General features: G+C 37.8%; 1 protein-coding gene across 1 annotated transcript in view; it reads right to left on the bottom strand.

Moving 5' to 3' along the window:
* SPATA16 (spermatogenesis associated 16) overlaps positions 1-8,657 on the bottom strand; it is a 254,565-nt gene extending 245,908 nt beyond the window's left edge. Inside the window, exon 1 of the mRNA XM_011968612.1 lies at positions 8,492-8,657. The gene's annotated coding sequence lies outside the window, so the exon portion shown is untranslated. The remainder of the gene's footprint in view (positions 1-8,491) is intronic.
* Between the last annotated feature and the right edge of the window lie 6,846 nt (positions 8,658-15,503).

Genomic DNA, 15,503 nt, shown 5'->3' with positions numbered 1-15,503 from the left:
AATTACTAACCCCAACTCTATAGTGCTTAGGAAAGATACACCTTAAGTATGAGAACACAGAGAAGTTGAAAATGAAACCATGAAGAAAGATATAGCATGCAAACATCAACCAACATAAAGGATGGCTAACTAATAATCAAAGTGGACTTTATGGAAAGAAGCATTACTAGAAATGCAGAAGGTATGTTAGTTATTAATTTATTGTTCCTCAGCTCCAAACCTACCCATCACTCTGTATTGTGATACTGGAACTGAAATCTGCAGATTACATTTTTATTTTTCCAGCTGGTTGAAAGTTAGGCTCTGCCAATAGAGGGTACTGGAGAAACACTGCAAAGCTGAAAGAGGAAGAAGGGACATTTCCTTCTTGGAATTTTCCGTTTCTGCCAGCAGCAAATGCTTCTGTTTGTAGGGGTCTAGGCAGCCTTTACAGATGCGGTGGTGGCCTGCAGAGTCAGTGCATTCTTTTGTCAAATTTCTTCATCACCACAGCCATGTTGCTTTCCTAGTTCTGAGACAAGCAAACCCTATCTCAGTGACGTACCCCGGCCACACTGTCTCCTCAGAGATCTGAATCTTAGCCTTGCAGGATCTCCTTTGAGCTCCCAAGTTACTTACTTGTTTATGTCCCCTCATCCCTAAGGATGCGACAGGGAACTATACAAGGAGAAGATAGAACAATTTAAATCTGTCTTCAGTGAATAACGCGGCTTTTAAGTACATAAAATATAAAAATTGATGAATAAAAGGAGAAATTGACAAATCTCCAATTGCAGTGGGAAATTGTAACACACCTCTGTCAATGGCTGATGGAATTTCGGACAAAAAAATACAGAAAGGAAAAAGGAAAGAAAACTTTCAAGAATATAGGAGATCTGTGTAACATAAGCCACAAACTTGACTTAATAAACAGATGTGAAATCCTGAAACAAAGAACATCAGAATGTACATTCTTTTCAAGTGCACCTGAAACTTTTACCAAAATTGACCATAGCTCACTCATAAGTCAAGCCACAACAAATTTCACATTTTATATGGAAATAAAAAGGGCCAAGAATAGCCATGTTAATCTTGAAGAAGAACAAAGCTGACAGACTTGTCCAGATATTGAGAATTACTATAAATAAAGCTATAATAAGGAAGGCAGCATGGCTTTGATGCAAGGATAAATTACACCACCTAAAAAGAAGAAAAAGTCCAGTAGTAGACCTACATATAAATGTTCATTTAATTTATAACAAGAGTTACCCTGGCATGCAATGGGGGTGCTGTGGCTTAAGCATGTCCCCTAAAAGTTCATGTGTTGGAAGCCTGATTTTCACCTTGATGCAGCAGTGTGGGGAGGTGAGGTCTAGTGGGAGGTGTCTGAGTCATGAATAGATTAATGCTGAGTGAGCGAGGGAGTAAGTTCTTGTGATCCCAGCTACTCAGGAGGCTGAGGCAGGAGAATCACTTGAACCCGGGAGGTGGAGGTTGCAATGAGCTAAGACTGGACCATTGCACTCTGGCCTGGGTGGCAGAGCAAGACTCTGCCTCAAAAAAAAAAAAAAAAAAAAAGCCATTGTAAAGCAAGTCTGCCTCTCATGTTTGGTCTTCCTTTTGCATGTCTGCTTCCTCTTTGCTTCTTTGCCACGTGGTAATGCAGCATGAGTTCCTCACCAGAAACAGCAGATGCTGGTGCCATGTTTCCTGGACTTTTCAGCCTCCAGAATTGTAAGCGAAATAAACTTCTTTTTAAAATAAATTACCCAGTCTCAGGTATTCTTCTATAGCAACAGAAAACAGAATAAGTCAAAAACTAGAATGATGGCTTTTTAAATAAATGGTGCTGACCTAAATCTAATGCAGCAAATAAATTTTGCTACCTATCTTACATAATGCACAAAAATCAATTCCAAATGCATTGCAAAAGTAAATGTTAAAAAAAAACAACATTAATGCTTTTAAAAGAAAATGGATGATTTTATGACTTGGATAGGCAAGGATTTCTTGAACAGAACATAAAAATAATAAATTGGATTACATTATATGTAATAATTTTTGTTCATCAAAACAAATCTTTAAAAATGAAATGACAATTCATGGAATAAAAGAAAATATCTGTAGTACATATATTTGATGTGGACTTGTATCCAGAATCCATAAAGGACTTCTTTTTTTTTTTGAGACGGAGTCTCGCTGTGTGGCCCAGGCTGGAGTGCGGTGGCGTGATCTCGGCTCACTGCAAGCTCCGCCTCCCGGGTTCACGCCATTCTCCCGCCTCAGCCTCTGAGTAGCTGGGACTACAGGCGCGCACCACCACGCCCGGCTAATTTTTTGTATTTTGAGTAGAGACGGGGTTTCACCGTGTTAGCCAGGAAGGTCTCGATCTCCTGACCTCGTGATCCGCCCGCCTCGGCCTCCCAAAGTGCTGGGATTACAGGCTTGAGCCACCGCGCCCGGCCCCATAAAGGACTTCTATGAAAGAAGACAGAAGAAAAAGACCCAGTAGAGAAATGGGCTAAACATTTTAATAGACATATCACAAAAGATGATCTCCAAATGGTCAGTAAACTCATGAAAGAGTTATTAACTCCCATTAGTCATCAATGGAATGCAAAGTGAAACCACAGGTTGATACCACAACAAATTCACCAGAAGGCTAAAAGAAGACAGACAATACCTAGTATTGGCAAGTATATGGCATAAGTGGATCTTTTACACAAAGCAGATATAAATGTAAGAGGGTACAACCAATTTGGAAAGCTGTTTGAGAGCATCTGCTTCTTCTCCTATACTCTGTACTGGCAGGTTTTTTTCCTATATACCCAGCAGAAATGCATACTAGAATGTTCACAGTAGCACTATTCACAGCAACCTAATAACATAATAACATTGAAAACATTCCAAATGCCCATGAATCACAGAAAAGATAAAAATATTGTGGTATATTTATACAATGGAAAAATATTATTAGCAGTGAGAATAAAGGAACTACAACTATAAGCAACCACATGGAGGAATCTCACAAATAAAATATGGAGTGAAAGAAGCCAGATACAAAGGAATACATATTGTATGATTCATTTAAATAAAGATCAAATTTAGGCAAAACTAATTTGTGGTGTTAGATGTCAGATTTGTGGTTGCCCTTGAGTTGGTGAGTGGTTACTAGAATGGAACAGGGGCAGCTCCTGGGCTTACTGGTACCATCATTTCTGGATCTGAGAGCTGGTTACACCAATGTGTTCATTTGATTAAATCTGTCTTCATTTGTGCCTTTTACCAAATGTATGTTATGTATTGACGGAAAGTTTACAGTAAGAAAATCACAGGTCAAGACAGCTTGAAATTTTACATACGAAGACTCTGAGTTTACCTGAGGCAAGTTTTCCCTAAACACATGGCCCCTACTCCCTTACCTACTATCTTTGCATTGTCTAAGAATATGAGCAAGAAGGCAGGGTAAGGATTTGATAGTTAGGAGGTGTTTTCTTCAAAATTCTCCAAGAGGGTAAAACCACACAAAACAAATGAAATGCAGTTCATGTTAGTGACTTGGAAATTATCAGACTGTGTGTATGGTAAATAGACTGAAAGAGATTCCCTGATTACATTTCTGAAGGTTCTAAAAACCAGGGCAAACTGCACAGGACATGTAGCAGTTGCTCGCTTTCATTGTCATAATTATTATTTTTTTTTACTTTTATTTTTATGCTATCTTTTTAAAAATAATTTTTTATTTTTATTGCTTGTGGGGACTTAGTAGGTGTATATATTTATGGAGTACATGGGATGTTTTGCCACAGGGATGCAATGTGTAAAAATCATGTCATGGAGAATGGGGTATCCATCCCCTCAAGGATTTATCCTTTGTGTTACAAACAATCCAATTACACTCTTTTAGTGATTTTTGAATGTACAGTTAAATTATTATTGACTGTAGTTATCCTCTTGTGCTGTCAGATACTAGGTCTTCTTCATTCATTAATTCTAACTATTTTATCATACCCATTATTGTCATAATTTTTTAAATTTAGCTATGGCACAGGGAAGAATAAAACCTCTGTGCTTGCTTTCTCATGACCCAAACTCCCTGCAGTTGTTTGTTATATTAATTGGAAAATAGGGTGACCTAACGACCAGACCAATGACCTCAGGTTCAGCCTTACCTCAGTCAACACCCAGTCCTAGGAGAAGGTGGGAAGAAGAAGGGTCTCAAGAGAGGCCAGTGGGAACCAGCGAAGACAGTGACTCAAGACCCTTTCCCTTTGCAGCCACCAAGTAGATGAATACGCTTTCCCTGTCCTCTCTCTTGAGAAGGAGGGAAAAATGGTGACCACTTGAGAGGAAAAAATGTACCCAAAGAACCCATTTAAAAACACTACTGAACTGTATTTGATGAGAAAGTTTAAATAATCCCTCTCTACATTCCCACATTTCAACATTAGTAGAAATGGGGCCTAAAGAGCTCGCCTGATGAGTTCTGCTATCAAAATAAATCTGCCTCTACCATCACTGTACATCTAAATCAGCCCTATGCCAGTTTAGGGCAACACCACCAGGTGGGAATGTCCCAGAAAGAAGCAGCACTCTCAAGCCTAGAGGAAGAGATGAATCAGGCTCTGAGGGATTCTTTTCAAATGGCACCTCCTTCCCATTATATCCCAACCTCATCCCGTTATCTTGAAGGAATATTGTGGATGTGAAAGATCTGGAAGAATAAAAAATATTGCAAATGAGGGTGGTAGAAAAATAGGTGGAGAACAGAAATGATCACCTGCTACTGAAAGATAAGAAAGAACAAAATCAGATGACTATGATGTTAGACAAATTCTATAACAACAGACAGAATCACAGAAAGGTCCACAGAAGGCAGGATCTATGGGAGGAAAACAGGAAAAGAAATAGCAGCCGCAGAAGAGAAAGCGTCTATGAACACTAGAACTTCCTCATTTTCTACATGCATAAGTGGTGTCAATTTTAATGTATTTCAAGTCTTTTCTTTCAATCTGGTAATGACTCTCATGTTTAACATGATGCCCCACTGTTAACTACATCAGTAAATATAAAGGGTGAGGAAATTAACTGAGAGATTGGAACTTTTGAAAGCCTTTAATTAAGCCTTGGCTCCAATACCTAAGAAGGTTCAGATGCCTTCTATGTGTTTATTCCTCCATTATCTCCTTCTCTGAGGGGGATCCCATGGACTCTCAACACACACACACACACACACACACACACACAGAGAGAGAGAGAGAGAGAGAGAGAGAGAGAGACATCTCCCTAAAGAAGACACCAGATGTATTATGTTTGGGAATGTATGTTACAGAGGACTATGGCAATCCTTTCTTTCTTCACCTTAAACTTAGGTTTCCAAATGTCTGTTCAACAGGAATGAGAAGTGATTTATATCATGTTTTTGCTCCTTACATCTTCAAGTTAACAAAATTGAGCTGATTTCTAACAAGTTAAATGCATACTTTTTTTCTTGGTGTTGGCGGTGTGGGGGGTGGATGGGTGATAATGCAATGTCTTCTTAAGCTATAACTTCGGTGATCATTCAAGACAGCATTGAATTCTTCTGCCTGAGTTATGCTGGCTAATAGGAATTTAATTGAGAACCGGTGGGAGAGCACTGAAGCATTCATGCATGTAAAATCAGACGAACACCCACAATGTGGAATTTCCTAAGGAAAGTTATTCTGGCGGAGAAATACAGACCAGGTTGAGTGCCAGTAACTTTTAAGCTAACACGTGGAACTATCTTCCTAATCAGTAATGAGCTAACGGTCCCTGAAGAAAAGTGAGGCCAATATTTTCAACAAGTTATTTTCAAACATTTTAAACACATCAGCTCAGAATTATATACAATTCCCTTTCTCTGTAAGATATTCATCTTCCTGAACTTTGATTCCATAAAATAAAGCTTATTTTTGAAAGGCACATGCAGAACTTATTTCGGTAAATCTAAAATAAACAGCAAGACAGAATAACTAATTTGTCTATGAAAAGAAATTGAAATCAGGAGCCGATTTCTATTCAGTAATTATAATACAAGTCTTCCTGAAACATTTCGTTTTAAATGGCCTACTTAAAACCGTATCAGTTTTCCACTTCTCATGCAATTCTAGATGACAGTGTGACTTCAGCTTCAGTTTCTACTCATAAAGGTTAAAGAGACGCTTTCTAACACCTATCCTGTGTCAAATCAACTCAATTACCTTTCAAAGTTGCCTAAATCGTGAAATATTAGTGGTTCAAATACGTGAATTCTGCACATGTCAAGACAGATGTACATAGGTGTACATAAATGTATATTACATCATAGAGTATGTAAATACATTTACTTCTGGAGGCTTTCTAAAATGTAAAGCTAAAGCTGAATCTTTACCTTCCATTAATTTTACAATAATTTTCCCCATTATATAGAGAATTGGAATTCTGATACTAGTCATAGTCATTGGGTTCTGTTTTCTTATTTACAAAATGGAGTTAATGATAATATCTTCCTCACGTAATTGTTGAGAAGAGTAATATAGGAAGATTGCCTGAAAATAGTAAGCGCTCAATAAATGTTAACTATTGTTCTATCATTATCATCGTTTTTGTTATTGCTGTTATGATTGTTCAGCAATTTTTTAAAAAATTAGACAATTAGAAAAATGCTCTATTAGACAGATGGCTCATGCTCATTCATTGTGTATATTTTGAAATTTAGCTAGAGCTATGATAAATTATAGTCTTTATTTTGCTATCTTTAAGCTAGACTGCTGTAATATTTTATTTTATAACATCCCTAAAAAAACTCAGAAGCTCTTCGTGAGTGCAAAATGTTACAACTTGAACGTTACTTTCTGAGAAGATGACTCAATATATTCTACACTATTTGAAAGACAATACTCCAGGCTTTCTGATGTAAAAGGATTTAAAAACCCTTGAGCATATGGTGTTTGCATTGCTTTTGTTACTATGGCCTACAATTGTTGGGGTACCTATTCATTTATTTCAAAATGATGTGTCACATAAAAGGAATAACAACAACAAAAAAACAACTTGCAGCCAAATTCTATGTAGAGGAATGTAGCTTAAGTCACTGTGCATCTTAATTAGAAAAAACAGCTGGGTGCGGTGGCTCACGCCTGTAATTCCAGCACTTTGGGATGCTGAGGCAGGAAGATCGATGGAGGTCAGGAGTTTGAGACCAGCCTGGCTAACATGGCAAAATCCCGTCTTTCCTAAAAATACAAAATTAGCTAGGTGTGGTGGCACATGCCAGTAATCCCAGCTACTCAGGAGGCTGGGGAGGAGAATAGCTTGAACCCAGGACGTGGAGGCTGCAGTGAGCCAAGATGGCACCACTGCACTCCAACCTGGGCGACAGAGCAAGACTCTGTCTCAAAAACAAACAAACAACAACAGTAAACTCCTGGAATGAGGATTACTGTGGGTTTATGCCTGGAGATCATTTTAAGTTTCTGTGTCTCACAGTTCATGCTCATTTATTGCTTTCTTTTAAGTCATAATCAATTTCCAAGGTGCTGGCTTCACTGCTCAGAAGATGAACAACTTAATGAACTTAGGGTAGTTTGTTTTATAATACTGTTAGTACATTAAATTTAATCATAAAGGGTTAAACAAAACCACTTACAATACAAAGTTTTCATGCATTTATTTCAAACTAAGGCTTACTAAAAATGGTAGACACTTCCCTGGTGCTTCAAAAACAGAGACCTTTACTGACACCTATTAACATTTAATGGGTAATAAATATAAAATGCAAATTTTAAACAAAGCTTGAACCTATTTTTAATTGTTCACGCTGACCAACCTTTGAATGGCAAGGTCCTTGTGAAAGACATTCAGTCATTCATTTGCTCATTCATACATCAAACATTTCAGAGCACGCATTTTATGCCAGGCGTGATGTTAGCATACAGAGATGATGACATGGTCTATGTCTTACAGGGAGCTTGGATTGTTTCTCTCACTAATATCCTACTCCTTGACATTCAATGCCTTCAATCCACAGTGATATTATGGGTTAAGGAGACGACAACCCATATCACAAATGATAAAATGTGAACTCCGAATTAGGAGTCATCAACTCCCACTTGACTAGAAGAAGACGTCCTCAAATTATACACTTTATTAGGGAATATATATTAGAATAAAGCAAAACAAAACAAAAAATCTGTTATTGGGAAACCAAGGGCGATCTCAGTCTTCACTTTCTCACCAGAGTGGGGAAGGATAGGGTGAGCCTGTGCAGCAGACAGGGAACCACTTTGGAACTACCTGTCTTCTAACTGCCTGCAGGAGATGATTTCTTGGTTACTTACTAGTGCTTTTTATAAGCAACATTCCTCATTCCTCGGATGGGCAGGAAGAAAGGAGCTCCTGTTTTCCCAACTTACTCCAGCTTCACCTGAGGGTCATCTCCCTTCCTTCCCACCCAGCCACTGAACGAGAAAGGCTTTAACTGGGCAGACCTTAATGATTCTCCTCCTACCTAAGCAGTTGTGGCTCAGCCCCGCGGGGACGGGGCGAGGCTCTGGACTCCTCCTAGCCACAGCATCTGCCAACACCGGGCTCCCAACGTCCCACTGCGAGGCCTGGTCAGGCTGCGTGCTCGCGGTGACGCCCGGACTTGAAACGTCCCGTGCCACGCGGCCCATGGCGCCCCCAAGTGGCGCGGGTCACTGGCACCTCCCTAGTCTTTCTTCTTGAGTTGCACCTGATGTTTCCATTAATAAAAACAAGGTTATTTACATTTTTCCGTTCAGATTCTAAAAGCAATATGATCATTAAAATAATTTGGAAGATACAGAAAGATGTACATAAAATAAAAATTATTTGTATTCTAAAGAGAAGCACGAAGAACATTTTAATGTATATCTTTGCAGTTTCTTCACTATGAATAGATTTAAAAAAAAATCGTACCATTCTGTCTCTTTCACACAAAACTACACAGATACAATATAGACTTTATACATACATTTTATAAAGTTTTGTATTTGTTCTCTTTTAAAGAAAATAATTTTAAACATTTTACTCTAAAACCGTTTATGAGATTTCATAAGCTCCTACCTATGTATATTTGAGAGTAAAATATGTGTTATATTATATAGAATATATAAATGTATATTATATAGCAAATATATAATAATATATATTATACTAACATTACATATTATATAATACTCTTATATAACATGTTATGTTATATATATAATTATGTATGTTTAAACATAAACATGCTTTACCTTCCATGCATTTTAGGCAGCACATTATTGACACATTTGAAGAAATCTATGTACCCCTAAGGACTGCATCTTCCTCCTAGCCACTGTTGTGGCTTGTCTGACAAACATCCCTTGCTTTCCTTTATAGCTTAACAAATCATACATGCATCACTTTTTATTGAAATATGACATATGTCCAGAAAAATGAATAAACTGCAGTGTGTTCAATAAAGTATCACAATGTGAACGCATCAGAATAACCACCACCCCAATAAAAAAAACAAATTCTTAGCACCCCAGAAACCCCTTCTAATTTCCATTCCTTTTCATTCACCATAGGTAGTGACTGTTCTGGTTTCTAATACTACAGTTTAGTTTTGTCTGTTTTTGCACATAATAAAAATAGTCCAGTTACGGTTTTACTACTCTATACTGCCATTGATTATAGTAGTATAATCAATCTTTTACAAAGTACACTAAATATGATGACTAAATTTCACTTCTTGGGGAAAAAGTTTGTCTTCTTCACACTTTCCCACTGTCACTCTCTCCTACCTTTCTGCAAAAAATGAGGAAACTACGTTTCAAGGTAAGGTGTAAGGATCGATTGAGATGAGGTGCATGAAGCCTCTGCTGTGTGACAACAGGTTTTTCAATCCCTCTGCAGTAGTCATATTCTCCCTGCTGCCTCACCTCAGCCGCTATCACTGATGTATCTCCAACCTGCCTTCAAACCTCTGCTTCCTTAAAAAGTTTTTTTAACCTAGTAAACAGTTTTGCAAGTTTTGATTGTTAAGTGCCACACAATCAAGATTTAAACACTACTGCCACCCATAAAAATAACACTATGTCTCTGTAGTCAACTCTGTGGACCATTTCCAGACCCTGGCATCTGCTGATGTGTTTTTTGTCCCTTTAGTGTTATCTTTTCCAAAGGTCAAATAAATAGAATTATATAGCACATAGCCTTTTGAATCAGATGTCTTTCATTCAGCCTGTTACATATGAGATTCACATTGCTGTGGTGTTTATCAGGAGTTCAGTCCTGTTTATTGCTGAGTAATGTTCTATTTGTGTGCATATACCACAGTTTATCAGTTCACCAGTTGAGGAATATTTGGGGGTGGTCATAAATAAAGCTTCTATAAATATTTGTACACATATGTTTATGTACATTTAAGTTTTACTTTACTTAAATACCTAGGGATCAGATTGCTGGGCCATATGGGGTTTAACTTCAAAAGAAACAGCCAAATTATTTTCCAAAATTTCTGTACCATTTTGCTTTCCCACCAGCAATACATGAGATTTCCAGTTACTCTCACATTCTCACCAACACTTGGTGTTGCCAGTTTTTTTTTTCATTTAAAAAATAATATTTCCTTTGGGTATCTCCTTGTGGTTTTAATTTGCATTTCCCTAATAACTAATGACATTGAATATATTTTCATGTGCTTATTTGCCATTTGTATCTTCTTTGGTGAACTGCCTGGTCCAATCTTTGCTCATTTAAAAATAAATGGATTGTTTTGCTACTTAGTTTTGTGACTTCTTTTATTCTAAATATAAGCCCTTTATCAGATTTGTGTTTTAAATATGTTTTTCCAGTCTGTGCTTGTCTCTTTATTCTCTTAGCCATATCTTTCAAGGAGTAGAAGGTCTTAACTCTGATAAATTTCATTTACCTTTTTTATGACTTGTGTCTTTGATTTTATGTTTAAGAAATCTTTTCCTAACCCCAAGTCACAAAGATTTTTCTCCTAAGTTTTCATTTAAGAGCTTCCTAGTTTTTAGGTTTTACATTTAGGATGTGATCATTTATGACATAATTTTTGTGTGGGGTGCAAGTTATGAGTTAAGGTTAATTTCTTTTTGCAAGTAGAGGTCCAATTGTTCCTGCACCATTTGTTGAAAAGACCATCCTTTTTCCATTGAATGGCCTTTGTACCTTTGTTGAAAAATCAATGCATGAGTCTATTTCTGTGCTCTCTAGTCTGTTCTATTGATCTATATGTTTGCTTTTTCTTCAATATCACACTGTCCTGGTTACTATAGCTTTATAAAGTTCTAATTTCAGATAGTGCATATCCTTCCACTTTGTTCTTCTTTTCCAAAACTATTTTGTATATTCTATTTTCTTTGCTTTTCCATGTAAATTCTAGAATTGGCTTGTTGATTTTTATCAAAAATGTCTTGTTACAGTTTTGATTGGAATTGTTGAAATCTATAGAACAATTTAGGAAAAACTGACATTTTAGCAAATGAGTCTTCCAGTCCATTATCACTGCGTACAGGCATATGTCAGAGATATTGTGGGTTTGGTTCCAGACCACTACAATAAAGTGAATATTGCAATAAAGTGTGTCACATAAAGTTTTTGGATTCCCAAAACCAAAAACTACACATAAAAATTATTTTTACACTGTACTGTAGTCTATTAAGTGTGCAATAGAATTATGTCTAAAAAATGCATTCCTTATTTAAAAATACATTATTGCTAAAAAATGCTGACAATCATTTGAGATTTCAGTGAGTTACAATCTTATTGCTGATTTAGAGTCTTGCCTCAAAGCTAATGGCTACTGATTGATCAGGATGGTGATTGCTGATGGTTGAGGTGACTGTGGCAATTTCTTAAAATATGACAGTGAAGTTCTCTGCATTGATTTTTTTTTTTCAGAGAAGATTTCTCTGCAGCATGTGATGCTGTTTGATAGTATTTTACCCACAGTAGAACTTATTTCAAAATTGGAGTCAATCCTCTCACACTCTGCAACTGCTTTATCAAATAAGTTTATGGAATATTCAAAATCTTTTGTTGTCCTTTCAACAATATTGAAAGCATCTTCCCTAGAAGGAGACTCTATCTCAAGAAACTACTTTCTTTGTTCATCCATAAGAAGCAACTCCATATCCATTCAAGTTTTATCACGGGATTCCAGCAATTCAGTCACATCTTCAGGTTCTACTTCTAATTCTAGGTCTCTTTCTGTTTCTAACGTATCTGCCGTTAACTTCTCCACTGAAGTCCTGAACCCCTGAAAGTCATTAATGAGAGTTGGAATCAATTTCTTCCAAATCCTTGTTAATGTTGATATTTTGGCCTCCTCCCATGAATTGCAAATATTCCTAATGGTACCTAGAATAGTCAATCGTTTCCAGAAGGTTTTCAATTTAGTTTGTCCGGGTCCACCAGGGGAATCACTATCTATGGCAGCTATAGCCTTACAAAATGTACTTCTTTAATAGTAAGACTGGAAAATATAAATGACTTCCTGATCCAGAATGGATATTGTGTTAGCAGGCATGAAAACAACATCAATCTCCTTGTACATTCCCATCAGAGCTCTTGGGTGACTAGGTGCATTATCAATGAGCAGTAATATCTCAAAAGAACTATATTTTTCTGAGCAGTAGACTTAAAATGTTTAACAAAGCATGTTGTAAACACATGTGCTATCATTCAGGCTTAGGTTTTCCATTTTTAGAGCACAAGCAGAGTGGATGTAGTATAATTCTTAAGGGTTGAAATTTTCTAGGGAATTTTCACAGTGGTAACTGAGAATTGGTTTCAATTTAAAGTCACCAGCTCTATTAGCCCTTAACAGAACAGTCAGTTTGTCCTTGGAAGCTTTGAAGCCAGGCATTGACTTCTCCTCTCTGGTTATAAAAGTCCTAGATGACATCTTCTAATAGAAGGCTATATGTATACATTGAAAATTTCTTGTTTAATGTTGCCACCTTCATTAATGATCTTAGCTAGATCTTCTGGATAACTGGGTGCAGCTTGTACAGCACTTGCTGCCTCACCTTTCGCTTTTATGCTATGGAGAGGGTTCTTTCCTTCAATCTCATGAGCCAACCTCTGCTAGGTTCCAACTTTTCTTCTTTAGCTTCTTCACCTCTCTCAGGCTTCATAGAATTAAAGTGGTTTAGTAGGGCCTTGGCCTTGGATTAGGTTTTGGCTTAAGGGAACGTTGTAGCTGTCTTGATCTTCCTTCTACATCACTAAAATTTCTCCATATCAGTAATTAGACTGTTTCACTTTCTTATCATTGATGTGTTCCTTTGCATTCACAACTTGGTCTACTGTTTGGTACAATGTTACCTAAATTTCAGCCTATCTCAGTTTTCAACTTGCCTTTTTCACTAAGCTAAGTCACTTATAGTTTTTGATTAAAAAAAAATGAGAGATCTGAGAGAGGGTGGAGCAAGATGGCAAAATAGAAAGCTCCATCAATCATGCCCCTGCAAGGACATCAAGTCAACAACTATCAACACGGAAAAAACACCTTCAAAAGAACCAAAAATTAGGTGAGCACTCATAGTACCTGGTTTTAACTTCATATCGCTGAAAGAGGCACTGAAGAGATTTTAAAAAATAGTCCCGAACCATTGACACTGCCCCTCTCCTACCCCGCACAGCTGTGTGGTGCAGAGAGCTCATTTCTGAGTGCTGCGAGAGGGAGAACACAGCAACTGTGACACAGTGAGCTCAGTGTTGTCCTGTTAGAGCAGAAAGGAAAACCAGGAAAACCAGACCACACTCAGCTGATGTCTGCCCATGGAGGGAGCATTGAAACCAGCCCTAGCCAGAGAGGAATCACTGATCTCAGTAGTGGTCCAAACTTGAGTGACTGCAAACCTCACCACTGAGGGCTACAGCACTCTGTGTCTCTAAGTAAACTTGAAAGGCAGTCTATGCCATAAGAACCACAGCTCTTAGGTGAGTCCTAGTGCTGAACTAGGCTTAGAACCGTGGACTGAGGGGGAACACGACATACTAAGACACCAGCTGGGGCAGCCAAGGGAGTGCCAGCATCTCCCCTCTTCTAACTTCAGGCTGCACAGCTCGCAGATCCAAAAGAGAACCCTATCTTTCACTTGAGGAGAGGAAAGAGAAGAGTGGGGAAGACTGTGTCTTATATCCAGAATACCAGCCAAGCCACAGCAGGACAGGGTGCCAGTCAAAGTTGTGAGGCCCTCTTTAGAGGCCCGAGGTTTCAGACAAAGTTTCGAGACACATCCTAGGAAAGAAGGAAACCCACTGCATTGAAGGAAAGGACCCATGGTAACATTCATCATCTGCTAACTGAAGAGCCTTTGGGCCCTTTCGGCTCTTCCCTACCCTTCCTAAAGGCACAGGAGCCTCACACCATAGCCACAACCAGCCCAGACTGCAAAGAGTACTCCCAGACTACTGCAAATGTTCCCTTCAGGTCCAAGTCTCTTAAGTCAGCTCATCATGATTTGTTCCTGGCCTGAGGCTCCCCATTCAGGGCAGTGAGCTCCCCTGTGGCCCAGGGAAGGTCCAGAAATACCATCCAAGAATCAAGTCTCAGAATCAGGAACCCTAAGAGCCTGCTTATTGCTGTAACCCCTTGTGGCTATGCTGGTACCTAAGGCTCAAGACAAAGGCCCCTTTACTTTCCTTCTGCTTTTCTCAAGCAGAAGGAGTTTTGCCCTGTAGCCACAATAGCTGGTAATGTGCAGAGTCTCACCTGAAGCCAGCAAGTCTCAGAAATGTTAAGAGAGTACTTCAGTCTGAAAAAATGACATTAATGAGCAATAAATAATCACCTGAAGGCATTTACAACACTCACTGGTAATAGTAAGTACACAGAAAAACACAGAATGTTATAACATTGTAACTGTGATGTATAATCTAGTCTTATCCTAAGTAGAAAGACTAAATGATGAGCCAATTAAAAATGATAATTATAACAACTTTTTAAGACATAGTCAATACAATAAGATATAAACATAAATTAAAAAAGCTTAAAAGTAGGGGATTCAGTTAAGGCATAGAGTTTTTATTAGTGTTCTTTTTGGTTGTTTATGCAAACATCGTTAAGTTGTTATCAGATTAAAATAATGGGTTATAAGATAGTATTTGCAAGCATCATGGTAACCTTAAACTAAAGAAACATACAATGCATACACAAAAAATAAAAAGCAAGATACTAAATTATACCATTGGAGAAAATTATCTTCACTAGAAAAAGACAGGAATGAAAGAAAGAAAGAAGACTAAATTCTTAAATCAAAAGACATAGACGGGCTGAGTGAATGAAAAAACAAAACCCCTTGATCTGTTGCCTGTAAGAAACACACTTCACCTATAAAGACACTCATAGGTTGAAAATAATGAGATGAAAAAAGATAATCCATGCCATTGAAAATCAGAAAAGAGTAGGTGTCACTATACTTATGTAAGACTAAATAGATTTCAAGACAAAAACTGTAAGACAAGACAAAGCAGGTCACCATATAATAATG

The sequence above is a fragment of the Mandrillus leucophaeus genome, unplaced genomic scaffold, assembly GCF_000951045.1.
Source record: "Mandrillus leucophaeus isolate KB7577 unplaced genomic scaffold, Mleu.le_1.0 Scaffold850, whole genome shotgun sequence".
In the NCBI taxonomy this organism is placed as follows: domain Eukaryota; kingdom Metazoa; phylum Chordata; class Mammalia; order Primates; family Cercopithecidae; genus Mandrillus; species Mandrillus leucophaeus.
This window is presented reverse-complemented; position numbering and strand designations above follow the sequence as displayed.